Below are 22,482 nucleotides of genomic sequence, written 5' to 3'. Positions count from 1 at the left end.
TGAAGCACTCGAAAAAAAAAAAAGAAACATGTGGGCCGAACATATCTACGATGACTATTCAAGTATGCGAATCGCAATCTTTTGAGACGGAAATGAATTCGGAAAAATCTTATTTCTATATTTCATTGAAGAGCGCCGTGAACGAGGTTAGGCCCACATTTTTAGCCCGCACCACGATGGAACGTCGTGGCGTGCACAATCTCCAGGATCGGCCCACGAAAACGGTTAGGCACATAGCCAGAAAAAAAAAATGGTCTGACAAGGCAAACATTTTATTCGCATTAATAACACGTCGAAATAACTGCGGGCATAGTGATCGACTCCCTTCGATACTCTCTGACCCCGAAATGCGTACGTACCCACCATCTTTGAAGTAAGCAGGGTCTGTGCTCTGAGCGCTTGTCTCAGACGGGCATAGCTAAATATGACACTGCACTACAGCAATCTCGAGCTTCAGTATAGCCAGAAATGCATTCAACCAAAGACAGGTAGCATTCGCAACACGGTGGTGGTCAATACTGTGGTAACGCTAGGCGTATATCTTTGCTTAGAACGGACATGGTCCAGGGTGTGAAGAATTGAGAGACGCGTAATTATAAATTCGCTCGTCGACAGAAAACAGCACGTTTTACGGCGCATGGGCGGCGCATGGGCGGCACCGGCGCAGACGGGCCAAAAAGGCGCTGGAGAGCGTTGAAACAGATACAGCTCTAATGGCGCAAGCGCGCTATAGCAAACACTTCCACATCCCAATTTAAGCCTGGCTACGCTGCGCCAGCACCGATGGCGCTGTATACCAGCGCGAGGTTGCCTGTACGCACTTACATGAAACCCGCGCTGAGCAGCATGGCCTTGCACAACCGAAGGCCGTAACCTCAGATGGCGATGTTCAAAGAAAACCGAACGCAACAAACAAGACACTAAAATTCGTACTTTTATTGGGTGTCTTTCTTTCTTCCTTTCTTTCTTTCTTTCTTTCTTTCTTTATTTATTTTTGTATTTAATTTATTTTTAAAGAAATTTTAAGGCTTGCCTTGCAAAAAGCAGGGCCAGCCTTCAAATCTGCGCCGGTCATGATCCGAGGTTAAAGGCGCACCCGTGCTCTCCTCGTTCAAGACCGGAGCGTGCAACTGTACAAGGCTCACGTGAACGACGACAATAAAGCCGAGGAAGAAGCGCAGAAAAGGAGAGAGAGAAGGAAGAGGAGATCCGCACAATAAAAGGGGGCCTGAGGAATGCCCTTACATCTACGCGGCGCGCTCCGCTTTTATTTGGCGGCCGTGCATCCATAGAGTCGTCTCATTCAGATCGACGTTACAGAAAGGGGGGCGAGAACACGGAATATATGTGCGCATGGAAGCGTGCCGCCACCCACGACGGAGGGCGCACGGCGCCGGGTTCTCCAGAATAATTTAGCCCCCCCGTTGCAGCTCTTCCTTCTTTTGATGCCTCCCACCGAAGCGCTCCCCGCGACCTTCCTGTACACGTCGCGACTACTGCGCAAGAAAGGCAGGCACGCGCCGGAAAACGGGCGGCGGGAGCCACGCAAAGCAAGGCCAAGTGCAGTCACGTCGGTGCCCGTAATACGATCGAAATGAAAATAAAAAGAGACGGCGCTGCTATCACGAAATGCTTAAGCATCGCATCTGTTTCGCAGATTTGCTGCACAGCATAGCGGGAATGGAAAGTTCATTTAAAACACAACAGCGCAGCCCCTCGGGTCGCGTGAAGGGATAAGAGAATTACGTTCACATCTGAAAAGGGCGACGTACATTTCCGAGAGCGGGAAAAAAAAGGGGGGGAAAGAGAAAAAAAAAACGAGTGAGTCCAGAGACGCACACTCGGATTATGCGCTCAAAAGGCTCTAAAAACATCAGACACTGTTAAGAATGGCGAGCTGCGAAACAAGATTGCCACACAGTTACGACAGGGCGACACGACGCGCACCTCTCCCTCTCCGTCGCTGCAGCTGGGAGGCGTTCGAGGAAGCGGCCTTTGCGCTGGAATCCGCCGCCTTCCTCCAGCCCCTTCGACATTGTGACGGAACTAGTTCGGTGCGTGAACAATGATTCCGGAGTTCCCCAACGCGGAGCTGATTTGACACGCATGGACAAGCTGCCGCGGGAACTACGTATTTTTGTGCTTCTCACGCTTCGGAGTGGCGCAGAACAACGAGCGACCCTCGATCGGCTCCGATAGTTCCCGGAACGGCACCCCGCGCGGTTGCCTCTGTGTACAGAGCGCGGTTGCCTTTGTGTCTGTAAACTGATCTGCAGAGCCGCGGCGAATTGGTGATGAGTAAACGGACAGTCGCCGCGTCGTAGGACCGGCGGATCGAGTGTATAAAAACTGTGGTTGTGCGAATGCTGAGGACACTTCTCTTGAGCAGTCATGTTAGACTGAGTCACTTCTCTTGAGCAGTCATGTTAGACTGAGTCACTTCTCTCATGCAGTCCTGTTGGACTAATACTCTTTTTCTCAAGCAGTCATGTTAGACTGATTTAGTTTCTGTAAATAAACCTTTTTCCTCGTTCTCGATGAGAAGCAGTTCTTCACTTCATCAACGATCTCAGCGTAAATAAGTTGGACGACGGCATGGGCCAGCTACCTTCGAATTCATGCCGTACTCCAATCTTGGCAAAGGACCACGGACGATGGGATTGAGCCCCCAATCCTGACAACACGCAATTCACCAAACAAGCTGATCTGACTGTTGAGTATTAGGTCTTCATTTTTTAATGTGTTATATCATGAGCGGAGACAGTCAGCAGTGCGCAGGCGAGAGAGAATATTGAGGAAGAAGAAACAAGAAAGAGCTTTCGTCATGGAGGAGATTGAAGCTGAATACACCTCCAGTCAGTTATGCAAAAGCTCGATTAAAAATATCAATTTAAACGAATAACCAAGAGGACAATAATCGACACACAAACTCTTTTACTGGAGAACAACTTTTGCCTACAGGTCAAGGCGAATTCATGCCCGAGTGTTCTGGTAACAGAAGATGATCAAACGGAAAGACCATGCAGTGCAAACCCAAGTTCAACACTTCCTTTGCCACATCGCGAGCGTAACCGAACAGTCGGACCAGATTCAAAGGCAACACGGTCGAGTATATGCGACACAGGTCGACGGGTGCTTAGAGACCGTCGCGCAGCAGCACTCCGGGAAGCAAAGCGAGAGCGCACTCTGAAACAAAGTTCAGTCAGTAAAACAACTTTCTTACTCCAACAAAAATCGACCAGACACAATGGAATGAAACTTGCAAAAAAAAGCTTCCGTCTCGCAAAGCACTTTTCGCTGCTGCGGTAAACGCCCCAACCCGTGACACGCTGTGAGAACTGTATATCAAGGGGCGCAGCGCCCCGCCGAGGCATCCATCGACCTTGGCAAAGCCGGCTCCTTGGAAGACCTCATCTCTGCCGAGCAAGCAGTGAGGCACAGAGAACTCTGCCGTCTTCGTCTTTACCTACTTTGGGGCAAAATGCTTTCAACTACGTCACTTATCACTATGTAGTAGTTCAGATTGAATTAAGCAGTATGTTTGGCTCTTTTCCTCTCCCCCCCCCCCCCCCCCCCAGCTACCGACGTCAGCCACATTGACGTACGCAGGGCATAAGTGAGAGATAAGTGATCCGTCTGCTTAAAAAAAGTTTGCGAGGTACAGCACGCTTGAGTGGTGCTGTCGCCTGCAGGGCTCCCGCAGCACTCCTGGCTCTTCGAAGCTGCAGAGTGCCAAAACAGGTTCAGGGTAGCCTAGTTTGTACGAGACGCGCTGATAAGTACTGAGCCTTATCCAGAAAAAAATGAGCTAGGCAGCTGTGAATTGCCGGATATGTCTGCACTAAATGGAACAAAAAAACACCTACTCATTTTTTTTTCACTTATCTTTATTTTTTAGGAAAGAAGCGAACATGGCCACACCTCCATAAAGGTTCAAAATTGAAGAGCATAGCACTATAATCAAGTCCTTATTTCTCCAAAAGGTGAGAAGTAAATCCACGATGGAATGTCACAAACTTTGGGCGACTGTAGCCCTCATCAAGCTACCGTTAGACGTTGCGTTGCCAATTTTAAATCTGGCCCCTTCGGTGTTGAAAGGGAGAAACCGAGTGGAAGGCACGTTACTGTTTTTGTGCCTGCAAATGTGAAAGCCATTCATGACATAATCATGGAGAGCCGCCGAATATCAGCCAGAATGTATTGATACATACTGGGAATATCACGCGAGATAGTTGGTGCCATTTTCCACGACTACTTAAAAATGAGAAAGGTTGCAGCAAAGTGTACCCGAAAACTTATAACAACTGAACAAAAGAAGAAACGTGTGAAGACATCGGCAGCTGTTTTGGAACATAGTGTGAAAAAAGAAAGTCAGATTTCCTGGACGAAGTGGTGATAAGACTTAGATCTACTGTTATGATTCCCAGACAAAGCAACAGTGTAAGGAATGGAGGCACAGTGGTTCCCCCAGGCCAAAGATGTTGCGTGTGCTATTGTCGGTGCAGAGGCAACAGTGTTTTGGGATAAGAAGCGATTTCCGCTGGTGGACAACTACAACAGCGCGCAACAATCAACGCAGAATATTACCGTGTTTTAGTGATGAATATGCTGGAGGCAAAACAAGGAGAGCTCTCCAATGATATCACTGTTGCATGACAATGCCTCGTCACACATTGCAAGTGACACATTGGCAAACGTCAGCCACATTAATTGATCTTAGTCTTTCAAGTGGTGCTACATTTGCCCTATTCGCCCGACCTGGCTCCTTATGACTATCGTGCATTCCTCAATCTCGAAAAACGCCCAAAAGGATAATGTTTTGGAAGTGTTCTGGAGGCAACTAATGTTGCCAATGAGTGGTTATACCAGCAGACAGAATAATTTGCACGGACAGATGTCGCAAATGCATTGTCTGCCTGAAGGTATATGTAGAACAATGCAGCATTTATAGCTTGCTAGTTAAATTATTTCCAGGTAATTCTCAATACATATCCGCACCCACACGTGTACCATATTAGAAATAGTAGCGCAGTAGAAAACGAATGGTGGAATTCATGAAAAAAAAAGGCAGAAAAAGAAAAGAAAAAGCGCAGCCACGAACGAACGTACGAAACTCAAATTGACGAGTTCCCTTTTTTTTTTTTCTACGCCGGGAAAAGGGGTACTTATGCCGCAGTGAGGGTTAGAAATAGATAAATAAATAAATAAGGAACGGAATATGGGATGACATATAAAACTACCGATCTAGACAATCACGTTTACGGCCCGTTAGAGACACATGCAAAAAAGGGGTCCTCTAAAGAGCGTGGGAAGTAGATGTGAGAACTGTAGTGGGAAGGGTCGTGCCTAATATCTTCTGGCCAGCAGTGCCACACGCGACCCACAGCAACGCGGCTACACCCACGGTCACGAGAGACATGGCCTGTCACCTTTCAATACAACATAACGTCCAGTGGGAGATCTGCGAAGCCCACCGCATGGGTGCGTGCCGGCTGTATTACGTGAGCGCGCGTTTGAACGCCCCTTTGTGCGTGTACATGTGTTCGCGTACAGTACATTTCTACGCTATTTGTGTGCGTGCTTGCGTTCCCTTCCTATTTACATACTTTTCCTATTCCTCTTTTTAGGGGGCAGCTCTTCGGCGCCCGTTCCTGCGGCGAGCGTCGGCGTTGTCCCTCGAAACCGAGCGAACAGCGAAAGACGAAGCGGAGCGCAGAGCGACATGAAAGAGAACGCGGAGAGGAAAGCGGAGGAGAAGAGTATGGCGAAAGGGTGAGGAGAAAAGCATAGTGCCGCTCGAGGCTACGAGATGGCGCCATAGTATTTGTAATATGATTGTATGCGCGACGCGAATTGTGTAGCACTTTCTGGAAGCCACGCGGGTACCAGCGATTACAATGGAACGTTCGATGAGTCATGTATAAAAGCCGACGCGCTTGACCCTTAAAGAAACACACCTACGTAAAGAGCGGCCACTCGAGCCATTTCGCGGCCGAGTAATGTAAGGGTCTGACCACACTCCAGGCGGCGTAGCGATGTCCGCTTCCATTTCGCCACTACGCCTGCGCCAGCTGCGTGGGAGGGAATATAAGGAAGCCACCAATGCACCCGGACACTTTTTCGGGCAGCAGTGGTAGGAATTGGACGCCTACTAGGAATCTGTTCTCTTCGCTCTTTCTTCTACGCATTACTACAGTTCCCACATTTGAGTAGAATAACTCACCAGATCAATAAGAAGCTTGATGAAAGCTTCGCGGGCACTATTCTATTCTAACATACTGATTTATGTATTGACACCAAATACCAATAATGCTGTTCCGTGTAAAACAAAATGCCTACAATAAATAAGTACTAAATGAATGTTAAGTTTGGAGCGAAGCATCGTACAATTAAAATTTTCCATGCTGAATTTGCAGACGTTCTTACGCAAAATTTATGGGCACACACGGCCGCACCTCTGCTTTTGCAAGAGCAGTAACCCCTGCAATTTTATATAGCCTCGATACCCAAGCAGCAAATTTTCACGATTCACGCAGTTTCGAAAATGACACTGCATTTTAGGCGTGACAGCAGAAAGCGGCCAAAACATCCTTCAGGAAGTACGGCTGGCGCGCCCCCAGCACGCACGAAGCGAGCGGCATCCTGGTCGTGACGTCAGCTGCGAGAGGGCTCCACTGCAGTTTCTCTCCGCTAATGGTCACTGCGTCAGCGCCGAGGGCACACCGACAAGGCGATTGTCGCTCTTTGACGACAGCTGTCGCACACATATTAAAGAAAAAGAAAACTGCCTGTTGCAGATCGTTGTAGTCCTTGAGCTGGATTATGCAGAGAGGCAGACCTTACTTGCACGAGGAGTCGAAACACATATTCAACTAATTAACGAAGTATAACTAATTAACTTCTTAATTAGTTACTTTACGGCACATGTTGCAATTTACGAATAGTAGCCGGTAAGTTTGCAAGCCGTACCCGTCTTGGAATGAATTTCAAGAATGAAGCCAGTTTGGAGATATGCATCATCATAGTCGCCGTAAAAATGCAGTTCCGCTTTTTATGAACACGCTACTTTACGCATTGAAACACAAAAGTAACTGGAACGCCCATGCATTTCGCCCCACGCTTCGGGAAATACCTCGAAACTGGTGTCAGCCTGGAGATTCATTTCGAGTGGATACATCTTGTAAGCTAATTAACCGGCTATAATTCGTAAGTTGCCATATGTGCCGTAATTAAGTAATTACGAACTTGATTATCGAATTTTCGTTAATTAGTTGACTATGTATTTCTATTGACTGTGCGAATAATATCCGCCTCTTCGAATAATCCAGCTCATGGACAAGAATTATGCTATCTGCCACAGGCGATTTTTAAAAATTTCGGAAAACAGGAAGATAATCGCCGCGTGTTACACAGTTAAAATGTATACGGAGAATGAATCAGGTGTACGCACCTTAAGACCTCTATCGTTAAGTACATCAAAAGTTCGCGAAACAGAAATTACGACGTTTCTATGCAATAAGTAGAGGCCACAGCATGCAGGAAATAACAGAAAGAGGTGGCACAGAAATAAATGAAGGAACAGTGTACAGTGTTACGAACACGTATATGATGTGGGCGGAAAGCGAGAAAGGAAATCCCAACGGACGCGATGGATGCAAGCAAGGGGAGCGGAGCGGGGGGAATATGATGCTCCCTCCTGCAGCGATGCCACTGCGCTGCAACCGAGCGCTATCAGCGTCACACTTACGCAGGAAACCAGCGCGCCGAGTCACCGGGGGGGAGCAGACCGCCTAGCACGCGCGCAGTGCAACGCGTCCTCACCGCCATCGCGGACGCGCGACCAGGGAAGGAAACGCCTCGGCGCGCTACTCGGTCGTCCGCGAGCCCCTAGTGCTGTCGGCAGTGAGGGGGGAGGGGGGTATATACGCCGCGGTCCAACGGCAGCGGGACAGGGTGTAGTAAGCGCAGATTAGACGCAGCATACTCGATGAGAGCATGGACACGTATCTATGAGCACCAAACCCTCGTCCGGGCCCTCATTCATTAAAACGGACGCACTCCATACGCTGCCAACGCAGTAACGTATTCTCGATGCTTCGGTCGGCAGGCGGAACACGCCAGGACGCAATGTGCGCATCGCGGCCGACCTGCCTTTATCAAGGATTCATGGAAGGTCTGCGAGTTCAGCGGCAAAGCTTGCGGAGTACACCGTATCGAGAAGGAAACGGGAGGCAGGCAGGCTCGTTGCAACGCGTGAATACAAAACGCGCAGAGCTCGGTAGTCACTATACGTCGTTTGTGTACCTACAGCGCTCGTGCACCACCTGGGCACGCACGCAAATACATGCCCACACGAACGCAGAGAGAGAGAGAGAGAGAAATTAAGAGGCAATATTTTTGAGCACGCGTAGTATACAAGGCCAAACATGACCAAACCAACTACGATCGAACCAACCAAACCAACCAAATACGATCGAATCATGTGCCTGTGGTAGCTTTCTGTGTTTTGTGCCATCCACTGTTTGATCATAGGTAATCCATTAGTGGTGGTTCATCCCCAAAAAATTAGAGGTTGAAACCGTCAGAATGATTCAACAAAACGGTACTTTGTGTAGAACATGTATACAAGGAAAACATTCGGCTATATTTACTTGGGGCTGAGCAAACACACTGTGCAATTGTATCACGATACGATGCAAGATATCCGGACAATCAGTATCTGAGACACAGGTGCAAGATACTACTGCAATTATTGTATCAGATGCGATAATTTTCATTTGTATCTTAAGATACTCCGATACATTTGCAAATTTCTTACTACATATCTATATAATGTAGCAGCCAACACGTGTGCACAAAACTGTTTGCTTGGAAATGTCTTAACTCTGCCAAACCTAGTTTCATTTCAATGAAATCTTATTATCTAAATATTTTGTCACTCGGGCGCAAAGTATGGTATTTTCATTCCGAAACAACGTACAAGGGTTTGCTTTAGCTTCTTAACATGAAAGCGCTTTATACGTACGCTGCGCTGTCAGCGGTTCTTGCTTATCGCTTTTGTAATTTCTGGGAGTCTCTGCTTGCCGACAAGCTATAGCGGGTCGTCATCTAAATACAAGAACGTCAATAAGATGCGTCTGCCCAATGGCGCAAATACCGCTGGGGAGTTTAACCTTCTCCGTAAACGAGCTACCGCTTACACAATGCCGGGCAGCTGTAGAGCAGCAACAACGCTGGTAGCAAAATAGCTTTTTTGACGCCTCATGTATACAGAGAGCCGATAAAGATCCAATTACCTTTCATGGTTCACTTATCTGCTAGCGTAAAGCGTTGGTTAGCGACATATTCATTAACGTGCAATCATTTTCCGATTTTTCTTCTAGAAAAGAACTTGTGCAGGCCAAAAACGTGTCATACGTACTGTAGTGGTACAAAGCGTCGCAGGATACCACCGCTATTCACACTACTGCCACTTGTAAGCCCGATTTCTTGGTGAGTTGTGACAGTAAGAAATTTAGGGGTGAGCAAAAAATAAAATGAAAAATACATCCATGTAAAATATAAAGGCGGTTCCGTATCACAGAACCACAGTTAATGCATAGAAACACGACACAGGCGACACCCCCAATAGCTATGACATTTAAGCATGAGGTATCGTCAACTTACCTGTTAAGGTCAGACAATAGAAAATTCAGTGCCTGTGCAAAATATCTTAAAACAGCACGCGTGGACGCTACTGAGAAAAACGGGGTATATGATATTATAATGTTTCGACAAAAGAACGTCGCTGCGTTTAGTGTTTTCTTTTTTTCTCCAGGTGGCTTAGTGGCAGCCGTATCAGCTTCAGAAGCGGAGTTCAGTCAAAGTTTATAGTTTCGCACGGTGATGTTGCGATAGCAGTATCTTGTATCTTAAGATACACGATACATTCTTTTATGTATCGGAAATGCAGATACTGATAAACGTCTTGGTAGACGTATCATGACACAGATACAAGATACCCACAGAGTATCTAAGATGGGATCTAAGATAGATATATCTTCGATACTGCCCAGCACTGCTTTTACTGTAAGAGCACGCGACTGAATGAATTACGCCCTCGCGACCTGCATATAGATACGTTGCTTGAGTTGCAAGAGCCATGACGGATAATTTATTTATTTATTTAAAATACCTTACAGGCCCAATGGGGGCATTGTCTAAGGGGGGTTACAAAATCAAAGGCATAAAATAAAAATAAAGAATAAGCAGCGTTCTGAAGTCTGGTACAAAAGATACGTCCCAATGCAGGGCTCATCAACATTACTAGAAAGATCAAAAAAGGAAAAACAAGTAATAAAATGCCACAAAGGTATAATTCAAGCAAAAAAACACGAGTAAAATTAACGTAAGGCACTAATACTAGAAAGTACAGTCGGCCAAAAAAGTTTACGGACCATGACATCTGACAAAAAGCTGAATATCTCCTCAGCCTCAAAACGCAGCCTGGTGTTCCCATTTCCTGCCTTTAGTGGTACGTACGAACAACATTCGGATGCCCAGTTTTACTGGCTCCTTTTAAAGGCTCCTCGTATATTTAGAATTTTCTGAGATCTCGTGGTCCGTAAACTTTTTTGGTCGACTGTACATTTGAGGAAAAATGAACAGATCAAGGAACACAATGCTTCAAGGGATACTACGGGAAAAAGACGAAAAAAAAAACAATATATACAGGGCATACAAGTGAACACGTGACGCAGCATAAAATACCAATTCATAAGAACCAGATAGCAATGCATCAATAGAAATTAAAAAAAAAACATTGCAAGAAGTTCGAAGCACATTGCCAAGTGCGAGAAACAAGATAAAGTGATTTGTAAGTGCTATTATGAAAAATGCTCGTGTAGGAGATGGAATTTTTTTCTTGATCTGACTCGGAAGCAATGTGATCAGGCAGATTGTTCCACAAGCGAATGGCCGTAGGGAGTGCGGAAAAGTGAAAAGCATGTGTCGTACCGTACAAGCGCGCAAAACTTAAGTGGTTATTTAATCGGCGAGACGTGTTTGAGGCGATCTGGATATGCAGTGTGGATTGTGTGGCATTATAAGCATATTTGTGGAACAAGGATAACAGGGCGATATTACAGCGAAGAACTAAAGGCTGGAGGGAATGATCGAGTTTGATTTGCGTAACGCTGGAGTGGTGGCTATAATTACGTGAGATGAAACGGGCAGCTCGGTTCTGGACTGATTCAAGCATGTCGATTAAGTAGGTAGGATGTGGGGACCAAATGGATGATGCATACTCGAGCTGTGGACGAACAAATGTCTGATAGGCCAATTTGCGGATGTTGGAAGGTGAATTACACAGATTACGATGTAGGTAACCTTATGTCCTTGAAGCTTTTGCGCAAACGGTTGCAATGTGGTTCAATATCAGTATCAATATTTGTATGATACTGTATGTAACAACTCTTTATTACTGACGTTGTATGAAAAACGTGAGTTCTCACGCTTACGACTAAAAGAAATTACCTGACATTTCGATAAACTTAAAGTAATTAACCAGGTGTTACACCAATTATGAATTAGGCTAAGATCATTTTGAAGGACCAGGAGATCGTCAGTATTGTTAATTGATCTGTAAATAATGCAGTCGTCAGCGAAAATACGTAAGCGAGAAGAAACATTAAGTGGCAAATCATGTATGTAATTTAGGAAGAGTAAAGGGCCCAGAACGCTGCCCTGAGGCACACCGGAAGTAACGTAAGAAGGAGACGAAGCAATATTGTTAACTACTGTGAACTGTTGACGATTCGAAAGAAAATTACGAAGACATGATAGAGTGAAGGAGTCAATTCGAAGTGTAGTGAATTTTGCAATAAGGCGACAATGGGCTACACGATCAAATACTTTGGAAAAGTCAAGGAAAATGCAATCGGTCTGCTGGTTATCGTTCATGTTAAGGTGCAGGTCAGTATTGAATTCAAGTAACTGTGTCTCACATGATAATCCTTTCCTGAAACCATGTTGATGGTTAAAAAAAGAAATGATCGGACTGAAGGTGATTATACATATGAGAAGCAAATATATGTTCAAGCATCTTGCAGCAAATGCAGGTCAATGAAATTGGACGGTAATTTTCCGGAGAGCTTTTTACTTCAAGTTATAAATATGGGTATGATCTTGGATATTTTCTAGTCATTGGGCAGCTGTCCCGACGACAAATATTGCTTGAGTATACGGTACAGAATGTTACTGGATATAGAAATGGCATTTTTTAATATCTTGGAACTAATATTATCAACACCAGATGAAGTAGATAACTTGAGATTATTAATAAGACACGCAATTTTCTTCACCTACATTTCAATACTTTCCATGAATTGCCAGTCAATAAGACATGCAATTCTCTCCACCTACATTTCAATACTTTCCATGAATTGCCAGTCATAATCAGCAACATCAGGTACATTGGTATGATCCTCGCGGCTGAAAATCGATGAAAAAGAAACTATTAAAAGCAGGGGGGGCACTCATTGTTAGAGAGGGGAGTATTTGCTTCACTATGTAAGGCTATCCGGTTAGAGTCACTGTCTGGTGATATATATCCCCAAAACTTTTTCGGATTCGAATGTAAGAGAGAAGGTAAATCCGTGGAGAAATATTCATGTTTAGCTGCAGCTACGGCAGAACAGTACGTTTTTAAGGAAAGCCTGTACCTTTCCCAAGCAGGAGCATTATTGACGCGTTTAGCGGTGTTGTACAGACGTTTCTTTTTATTCCTGAGCTTACGTAGGGCATTATTAAACCAAGGCTTAGAAATGTCATTTGTTATCGAGATCAAGCAGGCATACGTACACATGCGCATATAAAATTGGACACATTATTATGCTTTATTATAATTCACGGAATCATTACATGTTAAGATATACTAGCTTCAGTTTCCCTGCGGGTTCCGCATAAGACTACCAGGGAACATAGGCCCTTCCAGCATACACTCGCCTCTCCACAGAAGTCTGTATAACTGCCATTTCCTCCGCCTTTATATCTTTCATAACGTGTTGTCTTCTTTCTGTTCCGAGCTTTGTAGCTTCTATTAAACCTTCTTTCTAGCTGCACATTTATCCCATAATTTTTGTTGTAGATGCCTTGCATTTGTAGCTTTTTTTTGTTTTTGTTTCACTCTGCACCAGCACTCAGACCTAGGTGTTGGCCCAGGGCACATTAAATGAATGGTTTATTATTATTATTATTATTATTATTATTATTATTATTATTATTATTATTATTATTATTATTATTGTTATTGTTGTTGTTGTTGTTGTTGTTGTTGTTGTTGTTGTTGTTGTTGTTTCAAGATCCAAACTAGCGTCGAAGTGGTGTGCTGCACAACCACATAGACTTGTTCTGCTCCGAGACGCTGGTTAATGGCTAGAATCACGTTAGAAGTTCGATCAAAAGTACACGGCGGCGGATGCGTCAAGCGGCACATACGTTAAAGTTCCACCAGGCCTCCCTCCCATGAAGAGGAAGAGGGACCTTTCGTGCAAATGTTCGTATGGCGGATGTGTTTACAATATGCAAGAAGTTTCGAAGCGGCGGATACATCACTATACCGGGGCCGCTCGCTGAAGCAGCTAGACGTTTCGTTGCGCGAAAACCGCGAATACAGAGGGGGAAAGTGCCCCTCATACACCCTGAGCTTCTGCGCACCAGACATGCGATATCACCTTCTGTGACAGGGCCCACTGACTGATATCCTGTCACAAAAACCGTACGCAGTATGTCGCAAAAGCGCAAAGGCTGCCAGTCTCGTTGCTGCGACATGCTCCTTTGCGTTCATGCTGTGCTCATTGATTGAGTGAATGAATGATTGAGGGTTGGGTTTTACGCCCCAAATATGGACAGTGGGGTATGAAAAGACGCCGTAGTGGACGGCAATACAGTAAAAGCTCGTTAATTCGAACCGCAAGGGGAAGCCGCTTGAGTTCGAGTTAACGAAAGTTCGAACTAACGAAAGTGAAGGAAAGCAACAGTACACTGCGATTTGGAAGCAGTAGGGCATGTCAGAAAGTGATGGCGTTTGCTGCGGGCACACGCCATCTTCAAGTCGAAGCTCTGGGTCCGACTGTGCCCCACCACCGATGTCCACCGAAACGAACGTTAGCCGAGGCTTAACACCATCACAATGAATCGCGATGACCGATACCTCCTAATCTGAAAACAGAGGTGCACAACCGATGAAGACTGCCAAGGCAAAGACGCTGAACATGTGAAGGTGGCGAAGGCCCTGATTCGTTGGTTCTTGATTGCAAGCGCAGCTGCGACGTACTTGATTCGCTGTGTTTTGGCGCTGGCTGTGCCATCTCCGCACAACATTAGCAGCTGTACAAGATTTGTAAAGCCTCCGAGATTCGCAACGGGCAAGAAGTCTCGGAGGTTACGTAGAACGGAGAGGCGGCAGCCGCCGCTGGCTTCTGGCTGACCCCGCGCAGGTTAGATTATTTTATGATTTTGCCTTCTCTCGCCGTTTTCTCCGTTTCGGAGGCAATACAGCCTTGTGTGTAGGCAGTAGGCGTGTTTCTCTGGCCGTGTGCCAGGCGAGCGTAGTTCGAATTATCCGTGAGGGAACGTTCTCGCGTTCGAATTAACGGACTTTTTTATACATAGACTTCTGTGGAGCTTGGCCGGACCAAATCGTACAGTTCGAATTATCCATAAATTCGAATTATTGAAGTTCGAATTAACGAGCTTTCACTGTATATTAGTTATGCTTTGCCGGCTCGTGCAACGCCTACTATCAAGAGGCGGGCACGAACATAAAGTGGAAAACTTTGTGACAAGCCTCCCTCTGGAGCAATGCTACTCCGTCTGCAACCGCTTTGTTCCGGAATTTGGCCAACCGCTGCGGACAGCGCAACAGCATCAAAAGAAGAATGTTACATCGCGGTAATGAAAAATCGAATGCTATTTCAACAGCAGCGACAGCAACACCTCCAAGCTTGTGCAACAGGGTAACGTGACAGGTAAAGTACACATTAGCTGTATGCAGCCTGTATAAGCTAAATTTTAAGCAAGTTGCAAAATGTTAAGCTTTGCCAATAGGAAATTCCGAAATAAATGGGAAGGTGACAGGAGATTAAGATTATAGACAAGCCAAAGACTAGAAGGGTGGGGGTGGGGGGGAGGGGGCTATAAGAAAGCGGCTGCCGGTTTCCATATTGGGGGCGAGCTCCACCAGTGGAAAAGTTGACAGCACAATCGGCGTGACGCGGCATGAGAGATCGCGTGGATACAGCCGCCGCGTCGGCTGCTTCGGAAGCACCGAAGCGAACTGAAAACGAAAGTTTAAAGTCCCACCTGCGCTGCGGTTCTGATTAAGTTGCGAGGTTTTGCCGCTTTGGGTATCTGCTTGACAGCATTTGAAAGCACTATAATAGGTAGTGACGGCTTTTGGAGGCGTGCAGCATGGCAGGCTACTGCTCGGTGCTGCAGCCTGGTGCCAGCCTTATTCACACGTAGCCGCAGGACAAGAAGCTGCTTGAAGCTTGGCTCGCGAAACTTAGAACCGGTAAACAGCCACTGGCTACAAGTCGGGTACGCAGCAAGCACAGACGCGAGGAATATTACTGATACGGCGCCGGGACTGCGATGTTCGGTGAGTAGCAGAAAACGCGCACTGAAACGCTCGCCCGCGCCCGCTGCCCGGATGACGCTTTATTTGGTCTATGAACTTGTTGATGCTAGAACTGGCAAGTTCACTGGAATGGAAAGGGAGCGGTAAGAAACACATTAAATGAAGCCATGGCACATGGTCATAAATTAATGTTCTGGATTACGAAAAAGAAGCAGCGGGAAATCGCACGCTGAGAAGACCGATAAACGTACAGAGCGGCGCAACATGACAAATAATGATATTGAAACATATAAGAATTTAGAAGAAAAGAAAAGGAAAAGATTGAATCGTCGCGACGGCACGAAATTATTTTTGAACATCTCTGGTAGCGTCGCACGCAACAATGGTTGCAATGTTTGTGTACTGTGAAACGATCATACTATGCGGCCTAAAACTCGCGGCACGATGCGAAAACGCGCTCGCAGAGAAAGCTAAACATTGTGCGCGGACACGCATGCAGACGCGCAGTCGGTCGCTGCAAACCCGTGCAATCGTTGCATTGAGGCTTCATTCTGTTATGCCCCATTCGGTTATACAGACAGCCCACTATAAGAACATATTTCACATAGTTTGTTCTCAGCGTTTGCCTTTTTTTCACGCAAGAAGCCGGTTCGGGAGACTCCATCGCGGTGACCGCGCACAGTGGCTGTCACTGCACAGATTCCGTAAAGCGATAGCGTCTGTAAACGATTCTGCGCTTTCAGTTTGCCCAATATTATTGTTTTGACAATAAGAACATCCCTCGTTTTGAGAGTTCTTACATAAATCTCCAGGAGGGCTGCTGCGTGGTGTTCTTATTGGGCGCCGTAAGCAAAACCTATGAGGAAGGCGCAGCGTTATTCCTCATACCACGCTATATGGAGGCGCTTCCGACAGATGGAGACTCCGTAAGTCCTCGCCCCCAATAGGTCGGCGTCAGTCTGCGATTGCGGACTACGGAAAGCTGGGGCCAAATAGGTCAAGTATGGTCCAAGCACTCCGCGTCGGCTGAAACACCCAGATGCCCCTTTCCTCGGAGACAACTGGGCTACCCAGTGCTAGGCGCAGAAGAGTCCGACTCCTGTGTTCGGGTCTATGGCGTAGCAACGCACCAAACGCTTTCATACCACCGACGCACCTGTGGGCTTGTGCGTGTGCGCTAGTGTGAATTTCGCCCTTAGCTTTTAATTTATCCAAACACGAACACAATGCACAGATGTCGTCATTGAATTTTATGTAAGTGCACAACGCTTTTCTCTGCAATGAACAGGGCATTTCTTGTCAAAGTTCTAATCAAGCACACTAATAGGTCCCTCAAGCAAAACATCTCACTTACGATATGATTTAAATTCTCGCATTTGACCACGGTAGTATGTACCACACGCGACAGCACAAGTACATGAAAGTTTTCTGAACGTGCACAGAAAAAGCTCCAATACTTCGCATCCTAAGAATGTAATCTGCAGATGCACTATCTAGGACGTACCATGCTTACTCAGATTCATAATGCATCGCTGCATTGCAGGCACTACGTTTAGACTGCCAAATATTTGAGTTACGGAATACATATGAAACGTTCTATTTCATATTGGTGTATAGTCACTACGCCAGTATGAAAGAGGACGCTTAATCTGTGCTCAAACAGCAATTGCTGCAAACGTGTAAATCAGAACCTCATTCACTGATACTTGATGTATATATACTTATCTTACTGATAAAAGCTCGCTAATGGTTTCTTTTTTTATTATTTCAGCGTAGCAACGAGGGAAATTGCCGTTGAAATACGGAGCTCTCTTTCTATAACGGCGCACTGTGTACATATATGCATACATCCCACACATATTATTGTATTATTTTACTCAAGGGCGTTAAAAGAACATTGAGGCATGATCATATTCATTTACTAAAGTGCGCATCCTTTCGAGTGGTTGGGGCAGAGGAACCACCGCGAAGAGCTCCCCACCCCGTTCCCGCATTCCCAGTCCTCTCGCTACTGCTTCCACACCAAGTCATGCGCGCCGTCTTTCAAAAGTTAAACAGCGAGTTTTGCTCATGTCTCAGCACACCGTGGCTGCGCATTAGCACACTTCTTGGCTAACGCTCGGCTTGGCCGTAGGCCAGTTCAGCTCGGTGATGTGCCCGTTTACAAGTAGCAGGCAAGTTGTATCCAGAGCACCCCTGGCACAAAATACAGCGACTGCAAACACATCGGGCAATACAGAGCGTTGGCAGGCCCCGGTGACTAGGAGTAAGCAATATTGCGAAACGCTGGTAAAGTGTTTGCACGCTTTTGCCGGCTCGATAACGAAAAAAACAAGAAAATAATACCTAAGAGCGTTTCCGCACCGCCAGCTGCGCATCGCAATATCAGCCTCAACAAACGTAGCTGAAGCACAGGGATCATTTTCTTTCTCGTCCTCTTTTACCCAAATGGTGGCACGAACTCATAACTACTAATAGCCGTATTCAGTGCACACCGGCCTTTTCCCGGTACAAAAGAAAATATCGCTTCACCGTTCATAAGGCGCGCGCCACAAAGCGGCCATTAAAAAATTCGATTCCGGAATTTTACGAGCCAAAACCACCATATGATTATGGGGTACTCCACAGTGGGTGATTCCGGGTTAATTTTGAACACCTGGGGTTCTTTAACGTGCTCCCAATGGACAGCACACGGGTGTTTCTGCATTTTGCCCCCATAGAAATGCGGCCGCCGCGGCCGGGATTCGATCCCGCAACCTCGGGCTTAGCAGGACAACACCAAAGCCACTACGCCACCACGGCGGGTGATGAAGCGGCCATTCGGAAAAACTGAGTAACTTGGTAGGATCAAATAAAAAGCTGACACAACGAAGCGAAAACGAGGAATGACACCGCTAGTCCGTTACACAACTGAACCGGCTGGTTCATACGTTTTGGATCCTGCAGCAGATCCAAAATGTTTGACACAACTTGAAATTTGCTATCATCGCCCGGGCGATACAGGATTTGTCAGTACGCGGAGTTTGGACCAAGCTCCTATAAAATAACAACTTGCGCTTTCAGAAATGAATGACTATCTACCAGGTTGCTGAATAAGAGGCTTTACGAGAAACAAAAGTGACGCTACATTCGCCTCGTCTTTAGGAATCTCCCCCTCGACACTCGCAGTCACGGTGCCGAGCTTCGGCCGTACTCGTCACGTCAGGCGGCTCGGATATACGGAGAGATCAAACAAGATCGCCGGCCTTGTCACCAGAGGTCCGCCGCCGCCTGCTTTGCGCTGACAGAATCCGGTCATGCGAGCCATGCACACTACTGAAAAGGCACGACGGCGCACGCAGCAAGCACACCCTGCGGAGCGAACACGCAAAATGAAGACGCACCGTACACGACGAGACGGTGTCGCCAAGCTCTCCACGCGCCACTTCGTCGGCCACTTCGCGAGGGCTGCGCTGATCCGGCAGAGCTGTCCGCCACAGCAGGGAGACGTCGGCACTGTCGATGAAGACGCGGCGAAAGCACCTCGGCACATAAAACTCCGGCCGAGGGCCGCTCTCACAGAGAGCCGGACGCGGGACGTGCGTGGAGAGCAAACGATGTTCACCCCGTTCGTCACCGGAACATCTCTACGTTGCTGTCGACACACAGATAAAAAGAAAACGCATGACGGAAAGTAAATCGAGCGAAGGTCCAAAAAAGAAATAAAAAGAAATAGCGCGCGAGGACGTCGTACACGATCCGCGGGCCCAACGAGGAGGCACCACGCGCGTGGAAGCAAGTCCACACTAGCCACCGCCAGATCTCACGCGAAGCATCGGCCCTGGCAAGGTGGCGTTAAAGGGCGGTGGCGGCTGGCCGGCGGCCACACAACTGACACGGTGCCCTCGGCTGGCGTAGACAGCGCGGCCGACGACGGGGTTCCGCCGCGCAACGCCGCCAACGGCCGGAAGCAAGCGCGGAAGCGGCGCGCGACAGCCTCCTTGACTTCCTTTCGTCTTACTCCTGACGGCGGCAGCCATCTGGCGGCTAGCGGCGCTACCATTGTCACGACGCCGGCAAAACCGCACAGCACGGTGGCGGGGCGGGGCAAGCGCAGAAAGAGCCGTTCATCATTACGAAATCTGCGAATGGTCAATCGGCAATCAAGCCCTCATCTCACTAGCAGCATCGCCTGAGGGGAAAGAAAGATCGGCACTCGCTGCTCGAGGCTATCCAAAACAGCGAGAGCCTCATCGCCCTCCCTACTCGCCCTCGCACACCACGAACCAGACAGGAGAGCGACCAGGATGACCGATAAATCAATAAAGTGACTGCCCGGAGCCGCTTACATAAAAGAAAGGAAAAATAGTTCGGCCGGGGAGCTCGCACGCTCAGGACGCAGCGTGTTCAGTTGTCCAGACAGCAAACAACGCCAGTTATCCTCGCTCGACACGCATGCTACTGCCATCGAACGTTCTAACGAACTTGAAATCGCTTGTTTACGGGATACGGGACTGCACAGAGAGCCAGCGAAGCAGTGCTCAGTTCCATTTGTGGAAGCTTTCTTTCTTTTTTTTTCATCTGGGCAACCCAAAATAATAATAAATAAGAAACACGCATATAGAACGCAATGTTGTAATTTAAATGAGAGGAAGCTTTTTTTTTTTGAGTTAGCCAGGTAGCAGCAATGGCGGATGACACGAGCCTAGCCTGTATCTGTTGGCTGTCTGTGTCACCAGCCTGACGGCGATGCATGACTCTCTCTTGAGGAAAGAATCTTACCTCAGGGAGGTGTACGGGGGCACAGTGAAGTATGATACGTATTTAAATAAATTTAAGACTGCTACACCTTTTAAACGAAAACCGAGGGGCCCGTATTTCTTAAGTCACAACCACACAAAGCCAACGGACCGTGACAAAGAAAGCATATAGGGAAATTACCTGGTTAATGGAAATGTCGAAATGATAAATTAATGATGAAAGGGGAAAAAACTGGCCGCAGGAGGAACGCACGTCTTCGCATGACGCGTGAAATGCTCTTATTATTTGAGCTACTGCGGCTCCGTTTTCCCGTCTACTTACTTGGGTATTTATGTATGTATGCTAGAGGTTAACCCTGGGAGTAGAGTTACACATACAGTAACTCTACTTGGGAGTGTAAGCAAGCGCCACTTCACCAGGGTTATCTCTAGTAGACAAACATAAATACCCAAGAAAGTGGACGGGAAAACGGCGCCGCGGAAGCTCAAATGGTGAGAGCATCTCACGCGTCGTGCGAAGACGTAGGTTCCTCTTGCGGCTAGTTCCATTATCATTTATTTGTCACTTCCACATTTCCATCAAATTAACCAGGTAATTCCCCTATGCGCTTTCCCGTGTTGTCATTGTCTGTTGGCTTTACTTGGTTTACACCTTTTGTGTCACAGTTAGGCACGCACATTCTGGGGGATTGGCCAAGAATGGGCACATACCCAGTTGCACACGCCCAAGTGCCCCAAGTTATCTAATCAGCGAGAAATGACACTCACATATTTAAGCACTCCGAACCCCGAGGGGGTTAGGCAAAGAAAGCTTCGCTTTGGAACCGGCCCTGCAAAGCAAGAGTGCAAACCGCAGGAATGTCTTTCGTTGTGCAATATCAGTTCATTGAGCTCTATAAAAACACTTAAGCATTTACTAATGGCGGTACTATTGATTACTCGCCGAGCCACCCTTAGCATATCTAATGCATTATTAGAAAAAATTCCGTTGTTGCACACAACTGACGCTGATCAACACAATGACAGAGAGCCTCTCTGCTGCGAGGAAGTCCCACATCCTCGCCACCATGGTCTTCGCACATTTCATTTGCTTATATCTCGGCGATTACTAAATCCTCTACGAAAATTTTCGCCCTACAACGGTCCTTCGATTACGATTTATAAAGCTTCCTGTGTTAGGGCGCCTGGATACCAAGCCGGAATTTGCGGCGCTGCTATCGAGGTACCCAATGCAGTTTATACCAAAAACTTCTAACCCTTCCGGCTATCTTTCTCACAACCATGAGAGTTTCTCTTCCTCGTAATTAGCAGTCGAGGTCATGACTACCACCGAGCTTCAAGCTAATAATGAACTCAATGATAAATTATTCTATACTCTGACTTTGCTGGCTTTCTCTCCACCGTTCTCTCATCACCAGCAGTGGTTTCATTTAAATGCACGCTGCTAAAAAGGCAGCATTGAGACCGAAATCACCGGTATAGCACGTTTCCTTGCTGTATTGCCGGATGGTCTAAGATCGATCGCTTTCTGGCGAGATACCTAATGAGAATGGAGTGCCATTACAGAAAAAAAAGTGTATAGTTAATTGACGCGCCAATAACATACCGTGCCCCACAAAATGAAACAATTACAACAATTTAGATACCTAGAATTACCTACTGGCCCATCAAGCCACCCCAGTTCTAACTAAAGCATTCAAGTGATTGGAGAGAGTTTCGCGAGCACACGTATGCAATGATCACGGCCGCGGGGAATTGAGCACACAAAGATGATAGATAAAGATATATCAAAGAACGCTCCCGTGGCCGACGCTCTAAATTAATCGTTCATGTTGCCATTGTTCCTTCTTTCGAGAGCCGCTCTTAGGCACCCGTTCCTACGATGAGCGTCGGCGTGCCTCGTCCTCCCTCGGCGTAACCGAGCGAACGGCCACAGCGACGGATAGAAGACGGCGAGAGGGAAGAGAGCGCGAGGAGAAAGGCGGAGTAGGAGGGTGCAGCGTAAGCATGAGGAGGAAAGCGGAAGAAGGCATCGTGAAGTCAGCAGATGGCGCTGACGTCGGCGCATCCGCTGTACCGGCCGTGCGGGGGAGAGCAAAAACCCAGAAAGCTCGCCATCGCGAA

The 22,482-nt window shown here is 47.0% G+C and overlaps 1 protein-coding gene across 2 annotated transcripts in view; it reads right to left on the bottom strand.

Moving 5' to 3' along the window:
- Positions 1 to 22,482, bottom strand: part of LOC135906173 (PH and SEC7 domain-containing protein-like) — a 380,272-nt gene that overhangs the window by 211,594 nt on the left and 146,196 nt on the right. Inside the window, exon 1 of one of the 2 annotated variants that reach the window (XM_065437431.2) lies at positions 19,003 to 19,380. The exons of the other annotated variant lie outside the window; for it this stretch is intronic. The gene's annotated coding sequence lies outside the window, so the exon portion shown is untranslated. Of the gene's footprint in view, positions 1 to 19,002; positions 19,381 to 22,482 lie in introns of those variants that run through there. 2 annotated transcript variants of the gene reach the window in all.

This window comes from Dermacentor albipictus, chromosome 1 (assembly GCF_038994185.2).
Source record: "Dermacentor albipictus isolate Rhodes 1998 colony chromosome 1, USDA_Dalb.pri_finalv2, whole genome shotgun sequence".
NCBI classification, from domain to species: Eukaryota; Metazoa; Arthropoda; class Arachnida; order Ixodida; family Ixodidae; genus Dermacentor; species Dermacentor albipictus.
Note: the sequence above shows the minus strand (reverse complement) of the source record. Positions and strands in the feature narration are given on the sequence as shown.